Here is a 19,150-nt window from a genome sequence, read left to right as displayed (position 1 = left end):
TAGGCCTGTTTTGGCTGTAAAAAAGGGACTTACTCAGTATTAGGTGGGTGGTGATAAAGGTATAGCAATTTGGTGTATTCTCAAAACAGTACATTCTCAACTGCTATTTAAAGCTAAAGCCCAACTTGAGGATTTTCTTTGGCTTTTAGTCACAACTCTCAAAATATATACTTCATAAAACAATTTTAGTGATTTAATGATTGTTGATTTTGTAGATATACAGTATAATATCACGGTGAAATTGTCACTCTGTGTTGAATTCAATACAGGTCCCCTTGTGCTGCTTTGAGGATAAACCAGGCAGCCCACATCACTTTTAATCTGCCATTCTGCTTTGCTTAAAAACAACATTTCCCATGAGTCTGTGGGCAGCACAGTTTTTCTACTGTGTTGTCAACTTAAAGTTTTCATTTCTGGTGCAATAGTTAGTTCAGTAACTATAAATGACTGCACTATTAGTAAACATGAGGTCCGGGGTTCGAGTCAGTTCAGTACCATTTTTTTATTTGTATTTTTTTAAAGATTGGACAATTGTTTCAACAGTAACATATGTTATTTTTCTCAAATTAAAAAAAAATAATATAAAAAATATTCAGTGCAAATATAACACTAACTTGCACGACATTAACTCCGCCTGTCTGTCTACACCCGACTGCCCTCCGATCCTATCTGCTTAGACCGAAGGGAACGGAACCCCTTCCATCTGTTTTTAGCAGACCGGATCAGATTGGAGGTAGGCAAGTATAAACAGTCACAAGTCAGTTTAGTCTCGCCGGTCCAAAGGGGTGAATGGAGGGTCTGATCAGGTCTGCCTGAAAAACTGGCAGGTGGATCTGATCGGACCCTCCATGTGAAATGGGCCTAACTGGTCTCCTAGTAGAATGAACAATCACTGAGCTTAGTGACTAATTTGAACATCTCCTGTAGGACATGTCCCATGATTGTGGAGCCAAAATATTTTTGGGTGGGTTAAGATGTGCCCTTAATATTTTGAAACAGTCTCTTTTTGTTGTAAATAATAGGGAATTCAGGCTATGGGAAGCTTACCTGGCACATGGCTCCCCAGATGAACACTGCTGCAATAAGGCCTTGCAGGGAACATAGAACGTAGGGAAAGTAGTGGGGACCATGATTGGTTTCCTCAAACCCCATTTTCTTTGCTTGGCCTGACCTGGGGTGAACTGCTCTACTCTCCTTGAAAAGCTGCCAGGATTGTTGTTGCCTATTGCATGCTTTATAACATCTTCATGGAGTGCACAAACCCTGGCAGCTGACTAAGGAGTGGGAACTGGAGCTGAGCCAGCTGCCTGGCTCCCCCAGCCTGAGTACAGAGTCTGGACATCTGGCGAGGAAGGAGTTGATTTTGGCAATACACATACTGTAGGTGTTGATTATAATTATTCATGTTATAATTTGATGTAACCAACAAAACTTTTGCTAAGCAGTGAAGCCCTTTGTGTATTTGTCTTGTGTGAATGCAAAAAATCTAACTCTCTCGCTCTTTCTGTCTTGCTCTTTTTCTCTCTACCTCTCATTCTCACTTTCTTGTGTACTTCATCTTGCTCTCTCTTCTTCTCTCACTCTAATCTGCAAATGAGAGAGAAGTCCTTAAAAAGCATATGTCAAAACTAGTCCCTTTGAAAATAATTTTATTACAGGTAATTATATAGTGCCAACGATTTACACAGCACTTTACATACATATTGTTCACATGAGTCCCCGCCCTCAAGGAGCTTACAATCTAAGGTCCCTAACTCCCATTCATACATACTGGGGCCAATTTAGACAGGAGCCAATTAACCTACCAGGTGAGGTAGAAGGTGCAGGCTCAGACTAACATTCTGGCATTTAGGGCACATATAACATGGGCTGGTCTGTATGATTAGCGGGCCAATGACTGGCAATTTCACCATATAAAAAGTTGATATTTCTAATTGGTGAGTTTGTAAGAGATCCTTTTGCCTCAGATGGCACCATTTTAATAAATCAGAGTATTTTACGTCAACCCATGTACATCTATTTGAAGTTCATACTAGGCTGGCAGTGGTGCCATTAAATAGAGTTGTTGTTTGTCAGATTGTTACAGCAACAGGCTATGACTATATTTGTACCAGACCATATAACTGCTATGGGCCCCATAGTTTACACACCTCTGTCATACGGCTTTAAATGAAATACATTTGCTGTACATTTGTTTTGGAATGCCTCAATAGTGAATCCAATTACTGAATGTTTTTTCAATATAAACTCCAAAATGTAATGTTACACCACAGATGCATTTACTCTAATTTCAGTTTACTACTTCAGGATCTGTAAAGGTTGCTTGCTAATTAAATTATTTGTTGATTTGATATGCAACATGTTTATTATTGGGTCTAAATGAACTGGCTAACCAAAATTCCCATTAAATAGCAGATAATGGGAAGACATTGACTGTACATTTGTTTACTCTGTTTTTAAAAAAATTCTTAGAGGCGATGTACTATGTCCAGGTCTACACCAGTATACCAGTCAAAGCATGTAATAACTCATTCAGGTCAACCTGCTAATAATAAAGTCAATATTTCCTGCTGGGTGTTAACATATGGTGTTCTCTGTCTGCTCTCTCATCTACTCTAGCAAGTTACACAAATAATATAGTCATCTTGTAAACAAAGTCAAGGCTGTGAACCCATCAACTATTTCCACAGTATACTAGAACACACAAAGTTTATGTGTTTTCCCAGACAAGTGGATCTGAGATACACATGAGTTGACTAAAATGATCTTGGAAATTTAATATGTATTTGCAGTTTAAACAAAAAATTCCAAGAAATATATAGAAAGGTAAAGTTTTGGCTAAAAATACATAATACGGCAAGTGTTATATAACATGAGATTTCAGATGATAAACTATTGTAGGCATAGCTTCATGGGCACCTGTGAGGATAGGAGTATAGAAAGCACTGTTGTTGACTTTTTTCCATAGGTGTAGGCTAGGTATGAGGTTCGGGTTCACTGCTGGGTTTGGTTTATGGAGAGTTTTGCTTGTTCACAGTTTATTTAAACAGTGAATTTATGGATTGTTTGCCAGAGCACCGAAAGTGAATCCCAGGTGGCAGAGTTGGAGTAGTGATGAACAGCTGACAGTGATTTTAGGGAGTGATAGTTGTGTTCATAAAGATTATAAAAGACCAAAGCGCTAATGGAAATATATGGGTGATGTTGTGATATATATTATTATTATTATTATTATTATTATACAGGATTTATATAGCGCCAACAGTTTGCGCAGCGCTTTACAACATGGGGCAGACAGTACACTTACAATACAAATCAATACAGGAGGGATCAGAGGGCCCTGCTCGTTAGAGCTTACAATCTAGAAGGGAGGGTCAAGTGGAGACAAAAGGTAATAACTGTGGGGGATGAGCTGATGGAAAAAAAAAAAAAAAAAAGTACAGTTGTTAGGTGTGGGTAGGATAGGCTTCTCTGAAGAGAAGTGTTTTCAGGGATCTTCTGAAAGCTAATAAAGTAGGAGATAAGCGGACAGATTGGGGTAAGGAGTTCCATAGGATTGGAGAGGCTTTGGAAAAGGCTTGGAGGCGAGCATGGGAAGAGGTGACAAGGGAGCTAGAGAGCAGGAGGTCTTGAGAGGAACGAAGAGAGCGAGTAGGTTGGTATTTAGAGACTAAGCAAGTGATGTAGCTGGGGGCGAAATTGTGGATGGCTTTGTACGTAGTTGTTAGAATTTTGAATTTAATTCTTTGGCCGAGCGGAAGCCAATGGAGGGATTGACATAGAGGAGTGGCAGACACAGAGCGACTGGTAAGGTGGATGAGTCTGCCAGCGGCATTCATAATGGATTGAAGAGGTGATAGACTATGTAGAGGTAAGCCAATGAGAAGGGAGTTGCAGTAGTCAAGGCGAGAGATGACCAGCGAGTGAATTAAGAGCTTTGTTGTGTCATTGGTTAGAAAGGGGCGTATTTTGGAGATGTTGCGGAGGTTGAGGCGGCAGGATTTGGACAGTGATTGGATGTGTTGCTTGAAGGAGAGTTCAGAGTCTAGGACTACACCTAGAACCTTGGCATGTGGGGATGGGCTTATAGTCGTGCCATCGATTTTGACAGAGAGATCAGGGTAAGAGGCATAGGGGGGAGGGAAAATTAGAAGTTCAGTTTTGGCTAGATTGAGCTTAAGGAAATGGTGAGACATCCAGACTGATATATCTGAGAGTAAATTACTGATACGTGAGGAGACAGAGGGAGTGAGCTGAGGGGTAGAGAAATAGATTTGGGTGTCATCGGCGTAGAGGTGGTATTGGAAGCCATGGGAGGCTATCAGTTGACCCAGGGAGGCAGTGTAGATTGAAAATAGTAGAGGTCCAAGAACAGAACCCTGAGGGACCCCAACAGAGAAAGGAAGAGGAGAGGAGGAAGTAGAGTTATAAGAAACGCTAAAGGTGCGGTTGGATAAGTAGGAAGAGAACCAGCGAAGTGTACAGCCACGGAGACCAAAGGCGTGTAGTTTTTTGAGGAGGAGGGGGTGGTCAACCGTATCAAAGGCAGCAGAGAGGTCCAGGAGTAAGAGTACAGAATAGTGTCGATTGGTTTTGGCCGTTAGTAGATCGTTTGTTAGTTTTAGGAGAGCAGTTTCTGTGGAATGTTGAGGACGAAATCCAGACTGAAGGGGATCGAGAAGGCCATTATCAGCAAGGTGGACGCTCAGTCGGTTGTAGACCAGACGTTCGAGGAGTTTGGATAAGAAGGGGAGCAAGGAGATGGGGCGTAGGTTGTTAAGATTGGATGGGTCCAGTGAGGGCTTTTTAAGTATGGGTCTGACAAGTGCATGTTTTAGAGAGTTAGGGAAGATGCCAGAAGAGAAGGAGAGATTGAAGATGTGGGTTAGAGAGTGTAGTATAGGGCCAGAGGGTGAACGTAGCATTTGTGAGGGAACAGGATCCAGAGGGCAGGTGGTAAGGTGGACATTAGCAAGTAGTTTAGCAACTTCGTCTGTAGTGGTGGGGTTGAAAGAGGGAAATAATGATTGTGCCTGTGGGCATGAAGTGTAAAGCGTGGAGGGTGTTGGCACAGTAGAGATCTCAGTGCGAATAGTATCAATCTTCTGTTTGAAGTGATTGGCGATCTCCTGTGCAGTGAGTGAGTTGGCGGGTGGAGGCGGTGGAGGACAAAGTAGAGAGTTGAAGGTGGAGAAGAGTTGACGGGGACAGGATGATAAGTTGCTAATGAGAGTGGTAAAATAGGTCTGCTTGGCAGAGAGGAGGCTGGAGTTGTATTTTTGGAGGGCAGATTTATATTGGTAGAAATCTCTCTGGGACTTAGTCTTACGCCACAGGCGCTCCAGAGCACGACTACGTTTTTTAAGACTTCTAGTATCATCTGTTTGCCAAGGTTGAAGGGGTCTGGGCTTGATTCTGTGTGTAGTGAGGGGGGCAAGTGAGTTCAGTGAGGCTAGAAGTGAAGCGTTGTACACAGAAGTGGCTAGGTTGGTGCAGGATAGGGGAGAGATTTTTTCGTAGAGGTTGTTGTTGGCAGAGTAGAGAAGAGAAGGGTTGAGATGACGTAGGTTTCTGCTGGTAACTTTAAGGTGGTTGGAGGGAGAGGAGGTGAAGGAGAGGGAGAGAGTGAAACTAATAAGGTGGTGATCAGAGAGAGGAGATGGATAGTTAGAGAGGTTGCATGGAGTGCAAAGGCGAGAGAACACGAGGTCAAGGATATTGCCTTCTGAGTGAGTTGGAGCATGTATCCACTGCTTCAGGTCAAAGGAGGATGTTAGGCTGAGAAGTTTGGAAGTGGAGGGAGTGTTAGTATTAATAGGGATGTTGAAGTCCCCGAGAATGATAGTGGGGATTTCAGAAGAAAGAAAGTAGGGTAGCCAGGCAGAGAAGTCTTCAAGAAAGGTTGATACTGGTCCAGGGGGCCTGTAGATCACAGCTATCCTTAGAGAAATTGGAGAGAAAAGGCGAATACAGTGTGCTTCGAAAGAGGAGAGTGACAGAGAGGGAGGTGGCTGAAGTACCTGAAAGGTGCTATGTGGGGCTAGCAGGATTCCGACACCTCCTCCCTTACGTCCGCAGGATCTGGGGGAGTGAGTCCATAGAAGACCACCATGGGATAGGGCAGCAGAAGATGCAGTGTCGGATTCGTGGAGCCAGGTTTCGGTAATGGCGAGTAGGTTAAATGAGTTGGCAATAAAGAGGTCATGGAGAGAGGTGAGCTTGTTGCAGACAGAGCGTGAGTTCCAAAGGGCACAGGAGAAAGGGAGTCTGGATTTGGGAAGAATAGAAATGGGAATTAAATTGTGTTGATTGCGGTGGCTGCTGCCAGGGGGTGCAGGGTGATGGGCGCGTGGGGTACAGTTAAATGATGGAGGCCCAGGGTTTGGGGATATATCTCCAGAGGTTAGGAGAAGCAAGAGGGTGAGGGAGGTAATATGGGAGTGGGATTTATATGAGGTGACATGCCCCAGGGTCTTGGAGATTTTTAGTGTATGTGGATTTAGAATTAACAGGAGTTGGTGAGTGCAGTAATAAGGACAGGACAGGAGTGAGGGTGATATATATATGCTGTGGGGGGGAGAAGAGGGGTGAAGGAGAGATAGTTTAAGGATGGAGGACAGAGTTGTCAAAAGCAGTGGTAGAGAAAGCATGTTCCAAGGAAAAAGAGCTAAAGGAGTAAACAAGTTCACCTGATGTCTGTGTGCTGGTTTTCAAAGTGTTTATCTTGTGTCCTTTCGCTTCGTGCATTCGCTGAAGTGCAGAGTCAGAAGTGCATTTCACTTGTAGAAATCGCCACTTTGGGAAAGAGCCAAGTTGCAAATGTGTACCCCCTGCAAATGCTTCCCCCAAGAGAAGCTTAAATATATACTGATAGGGGTAGGGTGTGGGCGGATTTCAATTAGCAATCAAGAGGTTATAAAGCTTGGCTGGTTAATAGGGCAAAATTCTTAATTCACAAACAGACTAGCAAGAGGGCACTAAAGTTCAGAGGGACATAATTTTGGGTAAGACAAGGGAGATAATAAAGCATTGTAATGTGGACAGCGCTAATGGAAATATATGGGTGATGTGGTGATATATATTATGTGCTGCAAAAAAATATATAATTTATAGTGATGTGACAATATAAAGTTATATTAAATTCTGTCATAAATGATGTGATATTCCAATATTCAAGTGATAAAATTAGATATTAAAATGACGAGAAAAAAATTATTAATATTCAAAAATAATAATAATGTGTATTATTATTGCACTTTTCCCTCAAACTAAATAATTTGCATAGTGTGTATAAAGCTGCACCTCTACCGTAGTGTTCTGATACCACTCAAAAATAAAATTGTGTAAAAGTGAGATAGTGCGCTAAATACGCTAATAAAATACAGCGATAAAAATAAATATAAATGTAAATCCGTAATTGATAATAAATAATTGGTAATTGCATGTATACACAGATAGTGGTAATAAATTAAATTAGCTTATATTCCTACTGAACCAATATGCGGTAGATGGTATCTCATAAAACATTCATATAGTAATCCCCAATGAGTATAAATATCAAGTTCATATATTATCTTTTAAAATAAAATCAGCTGGTGTTCACTGGAAGATTGTTTTTTCTCCCTTAATGGACAGAGTTCAGCCTTCATCGCAATTGCACCTTAAAATGACTCACTGAGTTTTTGATGTTCCACTGGTATTTTGTCTCCAATAATTCAATTTCATTCATGCAAACAGATAAGGAAAACTTTCATTGCGCAATGTACTTATCAATTAGAGCATCATGGCAACAAAAACAAGGTGCACTCACTGTATAGGTATCACATTAGAGCGCATAGAGCAGTCAGCCGCCCACCGTGATCTCCTCCTCGCTCTGATCTGCGAGTATGAATCACAGCACTACAAAGCACTACGGATGATGTCACTTGGCTCCTCCCGACACGTTGCGTCACATATCACGTGACTTTATCAAGGGTCCCTTGATAGACCCCAGTAGGAATATAAGCTAATTGAATTTATTACCACTATCTGTGTATACATGCAATTACCAATTATTTATTTTCAATTACGGATTTACATTTATATTTATTTTTATCACTGTATTTTATTAGCGTATGTAGCGCACTATCTCACTTTTACACAATAGTTGTGTTCATGCTACTGTACAGTGTTTTTTTTACTACCTACAGAGCTACAGTCATGGCCAAAAATATTGGCACCCCTGCATTTCTGTCAAATAATATTTCACTTCACCCAGAAAATTATTGCAATTACAAATGTATAGGCCTTCTCATGTTTAGTTCTTTTATTTGTATTGGTATGACACAAAAAAGTGCAGAAAGGAAAAGCCAAATCCGACACATTCCAAGCAAAACTCCAAAAATGGACTGGATAAAATTATTGGCACCCTCAATTTAATATTTTGTAGCACACCCCTTGGAAAAAATAACTGAAATCAATCGCTTCCTGTAACCATCAATGAGTTTCTTACATCTCTCTATTAGAATTGTGGACCACTCTTCTTGCCGACTGCTCCAGGTCTCTCAGATGCAAAGGGTTCCTTTTTCCAACTGCTGTTTTGAGTGAATCTCCACCATGGTTGACTGTAGGGACTGTATTCTTTTCTTTAAGGCCTAATTACTTATCTGGAAACTGTAGCATGATGGGCTTTACCAAAAAACTGTAATTTTGTTTTGTCTGTCCATGGCACATTCTACCAAAATGATTTTGGCTTTCTCAGGTAAGTTTTGGCAAACTCTTTGATTAATTTTTTTCTTTTGTCCACGGAGATTAGCTACAGTGCCATGGGCTGCTAACCTCTTGAAAATGCTGCGCACAGTGCAGACAGGAACATAAGATCTCTGGAGATGGACTTGTAACCTTGAGCTTGTCCACTCTTTTCCACAATTTTTGTTCTCAAATCTTCAAACAATTCTTTGCTGCTCTTTCCCTTGAAAGGTTGAGTAAATTTTTCACCATTTGAACGGGTTGCCAGTGTGATTTTTATATTGTCAGCACCTGTTAATTGATGCAAGTGAGTTTAATTACAAATTACAGGAGCATCACAAACTTGGAATGCTATTATTTCTTACAATTTTGAGAAGGTGCCAATTATTTTGTCCAATCCATTTTTGGAGTTTTGTGTGGAATGTGTCAGATTTGGCTTTTTATTTCTCCACTTTTCTGTGTCATACCAATAAAAAAACAAAAGAAATAATGAGAATGAAACATGAGAATGCCTAAACAATTGTAATTGCAACAATTTTCTGGGCAAAGTAGTGCATTATGTGACAGAAATGCAGGGGTGCCAATATGTTTGGCCATGTCTGTAAGACATAACACATTTCATTCAGTCATGAGAGTGTACATTATTTAATTTTGAGAGGGGGGACTTCCGGAGGGGATCTCCTGTCTCCATCAAGGTGGGAAATATATCTTGGTACCTCCTTTTCTGAAGAGGATTGGAGTAACATTTGATGGAGATGCCAGGAATCTAAAAGTTCCTACTTTCACATTTGGTGGGGCTGCCACTTGTTTCTACCATTCTGGCAGAATAATTTCCTTTCCTACAACTCCATGCGCATCTCTAATATCCAGCCTACCCTGGCCATCTCCTTATTGTCGGTAATCCCTGGGTTCATCTCCAAAATGAAAAGGGGCATTTTACAGCATTGTTTACTACTGGCTCGGGTGGCTATATCCTGACAATGAAAACCTACCTCTTTACCTCACCTCTTGGAATGGGTCCAGATTTGAAATCAGATCATGGCAATGGAAACTTTGGCTGTGAAAGATGACCCCAATCCTGAAAAGATACACACCACGTGAATGTGCTGGCAGGCCTTTAGTGATTCAGGGCTTTAGTGGCAAAATAATTAGTTCACACCTCTTGAGGTTTCTTCAAGCTTTTTTTGATTCTTCCTCCCCTTTCTAGTCACACACCTCTTTACTTCTACAAATCTCCCTGTACAGTACTGTTTTTAAAGCGGTGTTCCGCCCAGAAAGAAAAAATTAAAAGGCAGTAGCTACACATACTGCAGCTGTTGGCTTTAAACAATAGGACACTTACCTGTCCTGGAGTCCAGTGATGTCGGCACCGCAGCTGATGTTTCCATCAGCTGTCGGGTGCTGCCGCCGCCATTGCGGGTAATGGAACCCAGCAGTGTAGCCTTATGGCTTCCTGCCGTGAACCCTACTGTGCATGTGTGAGGCCCCGCTCCTCTCTCCTACTGGCCTGGCGAGAGGAGGAAGCCTTGTGGCGATGTCACCGGCCGTGGCCCGGACTCCCGGAGGTGGGGACGGGATACCTGTCAAATACAGGTATCCCGTCCCCCCTCCCCCCGAAAGGTGCCAATTGTGGCACCGGAGGGGGAGAGGAGGCAAATGAGCGGAAGTTCCACTTTTGGGTGGAACTCCGCTTTAAGGTTTCCCTTATGAGTGATATGTCTCCAACATTTCTTAGTGGTTCTCAAGCATCCCACTTGATACAGAGTTATTGTATATCCATGGTATTTTTCAGTTGTAGATTTCCTGTACAAATATGCATTTTTTGTTATTGTATTGTAATCGCATGCTCCTTTGTATGTTAGTAATTTGAAAAGTGTAATTTCCGTGCATATGATTGAAACAGTGTGCTTTCACCTTCTTGTGTCACCTCTATGCTCCCAGAGCTCTAACCACAGGGCTTATTATATTGCCTTTTAAGGTGATAGTGCACGGGTGATTTTACATCAATCTTGGGTTGTTACAGAGTATCCTGGTGATTACTTGGTAATGGTCCCTTTAAGGATCCTACTCCCACGCCCAATCCTCATATTAGGGTAAAAGAGAATGATCCTCCATAGTGTAGTATATTTAAAAACCACAAATTTACTTGATAGTAACTATAACATTTCCGGTCCTGGATTCCTTACATGTTATGTGACATTCATCCCCTGGCAGCAATAATAAACTTCAGCACTGATGTCAGTGACCACAATAATAGCCCCCAGCAATTGTCTTTGGATTTAATAATAACCCCCAGCATTGGTGTTAGTGGATACAATAGCCCACAGCATTGGTGTCTGTGCCCACAATAATAGTCCCCAGCACTGATGTACTATTAAATCCCTTCTTCTTTGGTGGTCAGTGGCAGTGCTGTTAACCCATCTTCTCTCCTTGCAGTGCTATTAACACTTCTTCCCTGCATTTGGTTATTATTAACCCCTTCTCCCCCTGCATTGGTGGTTTGTGCTTACTTACCTGTAAGCACACACCAGAGCTGCTCTCTCTTTCTCTCCCTACCCCCCTTAGGGCCAAAAGTATACCTGTACTGTTGGGAAGTGGTCACTCCAGCTGACAGTACTAAAGGTAGTTTTTCAGTGCCAGGTGCTGAAACACAGTGGTCTACATATTGGGAACCAGGGGTTTAGGGCATCAGAGATGTAATAGCAAGTTTTAAAATTTACAAATTATTATCTATATATTTTTTTCCTTTATCTGATCACATCTGCAGCTAACTTTAGCAAGAAATCTGTAGCAAAATGAGAGTTTAGAGAAATTAGAAGGCTCGCTTTTGTTTAAAAAACATGAAACTATGTCCCTTTTCTTTTATTTGGTGGCCTGCATGATAGAAACGTAGCCCTGAATGTTTCTGAGTTCTCCTTTGTAGGAGAGGAAATACCTATATGACATTTTAAGATTGTATTAAAAAAAGACAGTTTGGAGAAACATATGCATGGCATTTCAGGCAACATAGTGCAGACAGTTTTTCTACTTCTTTGCAGAACTATCATTTGCAAATTCCGAGTCACTGCAAGGATTCTCATTTGAATGAAAGCCAGGTCAGGTTTTTCTTCCTTGATCCAATCAAAACACACCAGCACCTATGACTAATTATGGTTCAGGCCAAGAGAAGATGGGTCTACAGTCTAAGATATGTGCTGCTGACAGGAAAGCAATATGATGTCCTCATGCAATGTGTGAAGTCTTGGCAGCTAGGCAAACCTGCATCTGTGATCTGAATAAGAGCAATAACAGAATTCTTTAGATATACTGTATAATAATGAAACTAAAAGGATAATGGTGCATTACAGTCACCAAACTCCAAATATCCAGGGTTAAATAATTATACATCGCTGAAACTGTAATCAGATTATGCACAGCAAAAGAAAGCTAAAAACTTCCCAGAGGTCTAAAAGGGAAGGGTGTCACTTAATCATACTGTAGAGGAATTTTGTCCATTTATTAGATATGCATTAATATTTCTTTACCACAATATCTGATTTGTGGTTAAAAAAAATTGACCAATTTATAACTCCCATACATTGCAACGCATAGTTATAATAATCAATGCTAAAAGTTGGTTGCACAGAAAGATTTAAATTGTATCTATGGTTAAAGTATAACATTATATAATTATTTCCACATTGTATTTAATTTATGTCTGACTTACTCCCAATAATCTGAGCAATCCTGAAAGTGGTTGTAAAGCCTTAAGGTTTTTCATGTTAATACAAAGTGAAAAAACTATCCCCCCAGACCCTCCCTTTTTCTTACCTGAGCCCGATCCAAACAAGGGATATGCATGAGCTCAGCAGCTCCAGCCACTGTGTCTCTCCTCATTGGACAGATTGATAGCAGTGGGAGCCATTGGCTCCCGCTGCTGTCAATCAAATCCTGTGACACGGAGCTAAGGGGGCGGGGTAGCGTCCTGCTGTCTGTGTCAATAGAAGCAGCAGTGGAATTCAGAAGCGATCCCGCATGGGTGCCCCCATGGAAAGCAGATTTCCGTGGGGGCAACGGATGAAGAGGAGAAGCCTGGAGCTCCGGCAGGGGACCCCAGAAGAAGAGGATCAGGGATCAGCAATGCAAACCATTGCACAGAGCAGGTAAGTATAGGCATGTTTGTTATTTTAGTACAAAAGAAAAAAGGTTTACAACCACTTGAAGTTTGAAAACATACTTTGTGAAGAATCCCCACCTATTTATCTCCTTCGATTCTGTAACATACACCCACTATGTCCTATGGGGGGGAATATTTCTCCACTGGCTACCATTGTAAGGGAACACCGTTTTCACTGTCCATTTTTTTTTCCTAGCCGTTATTATTTGTGTTTAAATGGTTGAGAAAATTTGCCTTTTTTAATCATAAAAAAATTGTTTTGGCTGAAATCCATAAATACATTTAAGCAGTATAGCACCAATACATGGAATAAGTAAACCTTTTTAAGCTGATCTCGGGTTCATTTGGGTTAGTGCATATTACTGTTCTTTGTAAAACTTGGTTATATATACTATAACATAAAAATGAAGTACTACTGTATATGCCAACGGCTATATATTGCTTGCAAACAACACTGCAGCCAGTACTACTGGGAAAGGAAAGCTGGAACTCACCCACCTCTGAGTCACAAAACAGCTGCAAATAAGCTTTTGACTTCAGCACTTGAATAGTTATATAAAAATAAAAATATTACAAAAGCTGTAGAATTATAATAACAATAGTATCACAAAACATCTTCATTCACAATTACTTTTCTAATTGTAAGGATAGGGTGCTTTATAGTAAGTAGCTTGCAGTCCACAGCAACTGAGACCTATATGGTAATTTTCCACCCTCACTAGACCCAATAGACCAAAAAAAAAATAAACCACACCCCTGCTTCTAGTCTGTGTAGCGGTGTAGTTGCCACTAGTAACAAACATCCACCAATTCACCCCGCTGCCAGGCTCCCATATATCACTTGCAGAGACAATGAACAGTCTTTTGCTGGTTTTGTTTTTGTTTATTGGGGGATACAACTTTGTTGGGGAAAAGGGTATATGGGATGCCCATAGAATTATTCATTTCGCCATCATACTTAGAGATTTTTACAGATTAGCACATAGATCGAGCCTGAAGAAATGATGTGCATATATGTGTCTAAATACTTCTCACCCTCCTATGAGAAATTCACGTGGCACCCAAGGTTGCAAAACCAGTGGTATAATGGGTTCTTTATCTATCCCTATCTCTTCCTCCTTGACTTTAGCACCGACCATAATGCCAGCAAAGGTAAGCGACTCAATTCCATCTCTAAATATGAAAGCGGATTCTAAGGTGGCATCCATTTTTTTACCGCTAGGAACACTGGAACACCGAAATACTGTAAATCCGTAAGTTTTTGTGATATTGTCCCTGAGCAAGAAAAACAGTTCACTATTTTGAATCTCTATTCCTACTCATTAACGGTAGATGAATCTAGGATTCTCCAGCTGGGCCTAACTTTCTGCCCTGATGCTAATGTTGATCAATTTGATATCATTAAGGATATTCATCTTTTTGCTCGACGCTTTATGTTTAAGACCATTTATCACAAACCTGCTCAAATTGATTATGTCACCACCTCCACTGGTGAAAAAGACCTTACGAATAGAGAAATTCAGACTATACAGGATCACATGGAACTTTGGGAGGAGAATGGTGATTCCGTTGACTCACCATTTAACCCTCCGCTAGTATCCAAGGAGATCCCATTAAATAGTTGTTTTCCCCCTCCACAATTATTTAAGCCCAGATCTAGGAACTTTCCCACTTTGAGTAATAACCCCAACATCTGGGCTTTTGTACAACAGATAACCAAAGAGGTGGAGGAGATGAGTTGTCCCAGGTTTTACTCTGCAACCTATCTCCACCACTGAGGAAGGCTTTAATATCCTTGCAAAAAAATAAGGAACTAACAATTAAATCGGCCGATAAAGACAGAAATCTTGTAGTCATGGATCGCAGAAATTATGAACAAATGTGTTTACACATTCTTCAAAACCGTGAATGGTATAATCCCATCTCATGGACAGTTATTGAATCATACTGTAGAGAATGCAGCAATATCATTACCAGGGCATTATTTAAAAATCTATTTGACAAACAGACCTGGATACTCAGGAACCAAAAGTTCCAACTTTCTATGCTTTACCAAAGGTCCACAAATCCCTAACCAACCCTCCCGGACGGCCCATTATTTCTGGGTGCGGATGCCTGGCAGAAAATGCTAGTAGCCTAATAGAGACCTATTTAGGTCCTCATGTAAAGTCATTATTTTCATTTGTTCAGGATACAATTGATCTCATTAAATTGAATGAAGGCATCTCAGTTCCTGAAGATGCATGGCTTGTCACCATTGATGTAGAAAGCTTGTACAACACAATCCCACATGAGTTGGGATTGAAGGTTGTGGCAGAGCATTTATATGAACGTGGTCAAACTGCTGACCACTATAATGAATTCATATTGGATCTGTTAAAATGTATCCTCACGAGGAATGTGTTTATGTTCGGTTCTTCCCACTACCTCCAGGTGTAGGGGGTTGCGATGGGGACACGTTGTGCCCCATTGTATGCCAACCTGTACCTGGGGGTGGGAGAGGAATCTTTTTTCAAGAGAGGACATTAAAAAATATTTGGATTGTGTGGTGACTTTCCATCATTACATTGATGGCATATTAATGATATGGTCAGGCTCCCATCAAGAATTGATGAAATTCATGACTATTATTGGTAACAATACTTACAATCTCAAGTTTACCTTGTCTTATGACAAAAAATCTGTCAATTTTCTAGATATTCAAATTTTTGTAGAGTCTGATGACTCCCTGGGTACCACACTATTAAGGAAGCCATCAGCAAGCAATGCGGTATTGCATGCATCTAGTTCCCATCCCAAGTCCTTGATCAATAGTATCCCCTACAGTCAGTATTTGAGACTGCGGTGTAACTGCAGCAGGGATAATGACTTTCAAAAGAAAGCTAATCTAATATATGGTTGGTTACGAGAGCAAGGGTACACCCACAGTATCCTTAAAAAGGCATTCAATAGAGCGAAAGCTCATGTTAGAGATACCTTGATTCACAAGAAAAAAATCAAGGACTCTTCTCAGACTGTTAGGATAATTACATCTTATACCAAGCAGCATAAGCAAGTGAGGCAAATTATTGAGAAATATTGTCCACTATTACTGGCAGATACGATTGCCAATAAGTATGTAGAAAGACAACTGCAAATTACGTACACACAAGCCAAATCTCTAAAAGACAGATTAACTCAAAGTCACTATAACATTCCTGTGCCATCCAGTCAATTTCCTGGTACCTTTTCATGCAGAAAATGTGATAAATGTTGATTCATGCCAAATAACAATGAAATAAAATTACCAAACAAACAGACTCACATGATTAGACATAGAGTGACATGCCAAACTCCGGGTATTGTATACCTTATGCAATGTACATGCAAATGTTTTTATATTGGGAAAACAAAACAACCTTTCCATCCTTTCTCTTATAAAGAAACGGAGAATGGAAACGCCAATAAGTCACCAACTGGGGCTATTTCATGGCTTCAGTTTAAACACCATCAAATTTATAGCCCTCGAACATATCCCTCCTGATGTCAGAGGAGGTAGCAATGACCAAAAGCTTTTGCAATTAGAATCACGCTGGATTTATTTCTTAAAAGCCAAGGTGTATCCTGGGCTAAATGAAACGCCTAGTTATAAATCATTCTTATAATATCCTTGGTTAGGGTACATTGCTGTCCTCCCCAATATCTATTCCTCTGACTCTTCCCTTATTCCATTTTTATCTCTCCATCTCCCCCCCCCTTTTTTCCCTTTTACTTTTCTCCCTCTTATCCCCCTTTTTCTTTCCTTTCTTTGTCATTCGTCCCCAAAGGTGTTAACAACACATCCCCCTCCTTGGAAATGATCTTTCCCCGGCCCATAGTAATTAAATATGATTAATACCATATTTATATGAACAAATTATTCATAGATAAAAATTATTATTGCCCTTTAGGTGATATGATAAATCTCCAGTTAAAGACTATGTAATTGTTATGTACTCTTATATATTGTTATACATACTTGAAGTCATTTTGTTTTTGTTTATTATGTTAATTGTTGTGTTTCTTTTTTTCTTTAATTATCCCTTTTCTTTCTTTTTAAATTTCTTTTTCTTATATAAATGTATTTTGTAAATGCATTTGCGTCTACGGTTATGCACTGTTCCCTAATATCCATACTTCTCCTATGACCAACAACAAGCTGATCGCTCTGTCATTTATGGTTTTTTTTTGCTCATTTGATCCTCCTTGCGTTATTTGGTTCACCATACGGATTCCCGGGGTGTTCCTGCCATTTAGGCCGGGCACCCGATTCACTGTGTGGCTTGTGTGCACTTCGCTGCCTACCCGGGGATCTCGACATGTTCTTTGACAGGTGAGATTTCCCCTCCTATCCACCAGAGGGAGCCCTGTTTCCATTTTTCTGACCGAGCCTTAGGACCCGGCGGGAATGGATGGGTTATGTGGAATGACGCGGCTCGCGCATGAGCGACACGGTCTTGACGTCTGCATCTGGTTTTTAGACCAGATGGATGGTATATAAGGCTGCTGTATGCAGGATTGAGACACTGCGGAAACCAAGGGACACAAGCATGCCGTTATTTTCTAACCAGGTAACTGCCTAGCCTGCTAAAATTTTGAAAAATAGCTCCTCTTTACTCCTATAATGGCGATCAAGATTTTTATGTTTGTTGAGTTTGTTATCCTTTCTTGCTGGCAATGTCCTGCAAGTTGTAACCGTCTTTCCAATTGTGTTTATCGGACAGCCTTAGAGAGACTAAAGCATCTGGAAGTGTGTGGCCCTTGGTATTAAGCCAGCTGCAGAACTTATTTCTGTAAGTGGACTTTATTATAGCCTTTTGCCTTTTCATATCTGGAAGGATATTTTATCATTCCTTCTGATATTTAAATGCATCCAATATATTTTTCTGTCCTTTAGTTGGTCCTTGTCTGCCATCTATGGTCACCTGCAATGCATTGTTCCTCTGATGCAGCAAAACATCTAGCCATCCAGGCAGTTCTATGATCTTTTTTTCTAGGAGATATAGGTAAGCAGTGGTACCCTGGCAGAGGAGACGCATATGCATAATAATAATATAGATGTAAATGTTTATATATCATATGAATTCTAAATTAACCTAATATGTATAATTGTTTGTGTTCTCCAATAGAAGGCTTTGTACCCTCTAAACGGACAGCATCCCCTGAGGAAGCGCGATACATGGGTGAAACATGTTAGGAAGTTCACCTTACATTGCTATGTTGATGAAATTGTGACCAACTGTACTAGCCATTTGTATATCTTTTTTAAAATAATTTTTTTTGCTCCTCAAAATAAGACTTTTTATACATTATATTTGATATTTTGACAATTTATTCTGCGCCTATAAAGTCACAATTTCCTTTTTTCTTTACTATTAAATTCCGGGATGTGGTGTTAAAAACAAATTGGTGTGTTCGTGTTCATAAAAAAACATTTCATATTTAACAGTAATGATCTTCCTCTTGCATCACCATGCAGACTATTGCTCCTCCTCTGCTTAACCCCCGCAGACTATTACTTCCAGAACTTCCTCACCCATGACCGTGTAAAGATGAGGATATAACTCTTGACCGTGTAAGGGTGAGGTTCCCAGAAATCCTCTCCTCCTGCACAAAACTTATCCTGTAGTTATTAATGTAAAGTAATGTCACATCTTCTTCTGTAAGCAAGAAGGGCCCACTCTGAATAGTTCCTCAAGCTGGCTCTGGTTGCTTGCTGCTACTAGGTCAGAGGCCTGCAGCACCTCTCCCTGGAGGCCTAGTAGTTTAAAAGCACATGTTGAGCTGTGGACTACTGTTCCCAGCTAGCCCAACTTGCAAATTCTGTGCCCTCAGGCCACATCGATTTGACACACATCCCCACAGTCTCTCCTCTGATCCAGGACTCCTCATCATTGATCGTGTAATAATGAGGACTTCACTAATGACCGTGTAGAAGTGAAGTTCCCTCACAGACTTCCTGGCACATCCAGCCCTCCACTGTGGTACACTCACTGACCTTTCTCTGCCCTGAGTCCTTGATGGAGAACTTGACCGGACCATACGGTCCAACAGCTTCACCTGCCCCTCTGCTCCAGGAGTTCCTTTTCAATGACCGTGTAAAGATAAGGACATCGACAATGACCGTGTAAAGGCGAAGTTCCCTCACAGTTCTCCCTGGGCCTCCTCCTGCGATCGGCGCACCCCCCCCCCCAGATGGGGGTTCCCTCCTGCTGCTGTCTAGTATTCCACTCTCCAGTTCACCCAGCC

This window comes from Aquarana catesbeiana, linkage group LG04, assembly GCF_042186555.1.
Source record: "Aquarana catesbeiana isolate 2022-GZ linkage group LG04, ASM4218655v1, whole genome shotgun sequence".
Lineage (NCBI taxonomy): Eukaryota > Metazoa > Chordata > Amphibia > Anura > Ranidae > Aquarana > Aquarana catesbeiana.
This window is presented reverse-complemented; position numbering follows the sequence as displayed.